We start from the raw sequence: 1,693 nt of genomic DNA on the forward strand, positions 1-1,693 counted from the left end.
GCGTTTTTTATGACGAAAAAATAATTAAAAACATGTCCATACAAATGATAAAAGTATTAGAATTACAACCGCTAATTTTTTTTAAATTTTTAAATCACCATATTTTTATTTAAAATGTATTATTTTCTCTCGCTTCGTCCAGAATTACTAGCTTAAAAAAATCTCCGGTCGGGCCGCAATGCATTATTGGATATGGTGGACCGGGAAGGATCCATCAGACCTGTCCTTCGATTCGGGGAAAAAGAAGGACGTATTTGTCGGACAAATTCGACCTTCGGAGGACCCGTCCTGCCGTTATGGACACAGCCATAGATCGATAGATACAGTAGATAGATACAGTAGATAGATACAGTAGATAGATACAGTAGATAGATACAGTAGATAGATAGCTTTGTCTCAAATGAGCTCTGTAAGAAAATTAAAAGGCCTCAATATAAAATGTAAAAACAGAGTAAATCATAATTACAAATGAAACTGAGCAGAATTCATAATTTCATTTCTTGTTATGTGATTGTTGGTTAAACACGTTACATTTTTCTCTGAGGATGAGGTTCTGTTTCTTTTTCATGATGACTTCTGTAGTCTTCTGTTTTTAAATCACACTAACTAAGTATTTCTGTCAGGTTGGGTCATAGATACAGTTAACATGAACACATTCACACAGATCAACTGTTTAAAGAACATGAGTCCTGCTGTGGCGGTCATGTTTCCTTCTGTTTACTGCACATCTGCCAACTTCAGTTTTCTGCTTCATTTCTACAACCGCTGGGGTCAGTGATGATCTGTGAAGAGGTGACCCACTGACATAACGTCCAGGACTCGTCTTGATGTGTACGAACACAGACGACAGCAGCTTCTGAACAGCTGGATGTGAGAATTAGTTCATTAGTTCACAATAACTTCATGTTTTTGTGTCTTATTTTACATTTCTGATGTGTGTGCCTGTTGTACAGGCTGCTGTTTGTAAAGTTACAGTCAAAAATTACCACCAATATTTTTGTTTTATTTAACCTTTTATAAGAAAAAAGAACAGATTTATTTTTCAAAGTCAGTTTTTCACCATATGATTCATACATTTATAAATGTCATAGTTGTAAGGGATAGTTATTTATGCAAATAACTTACCTTACACTTCTTATAACAAAGTTATAAGAGAAAATTTTACCAAGGTTTCCTCATTACTTTAATATTTGTCTGTGCAAAGTGAAGTGACACAATGAGGGAACTTAGACATGGTTCAAGTTGATTCATAAAGATTATGCAATCATTTATTTACACAATTGAACAAAATCATAAATTACACCTGATTGTGAGCTATTTATAACAAGCGTCTTAAGTTAAAATGAGGTAAAACTCGTGTCCGAATTTCTTTTCACATTAAAACTCAGATTACTTATATAAACAGTAAAACTTCAGTTCTGATGTTAAGACTAACGATCTGCTGGCACTTCACTTAGGTTGTTGGCAAGGGTAAAGGGTAAAGGGTAAAGATAATGAAATGAAAGGTTAGTGTTTCTATTTTAATTTTGAAAGTGTTTCAACCGGATTCAGCACGTCCTCTCTGAGCTCTCAGCTTCAACTTGACACGTCACCCACCGAACACGTCAGCGTTACCTGGTGCGTCTGCTTAAGTACACCCTGGCCTGGCTGTCTCACCACGACCCTCCAGGAAGCTTGTCCTCGCTGGTCCTTG

This window comes from Austrofundulus limnaeus, unplaced genomic scaffold, assembly GCF_001266775.1.
Source record: "Austrofundulus limnaeus strain Quisiro unplaced genomic scaffold, Austrofundulus_limnaeus-1.0 Scaffold132, whole genome shotgun sequence".
Lineage (NCBI taxonomy): Eukaryota > Metazoa > Chordata > Actinopteri > Cyprinodontiformes > Rivulidae > Austrofundulus > Austrofundulus limnaeus.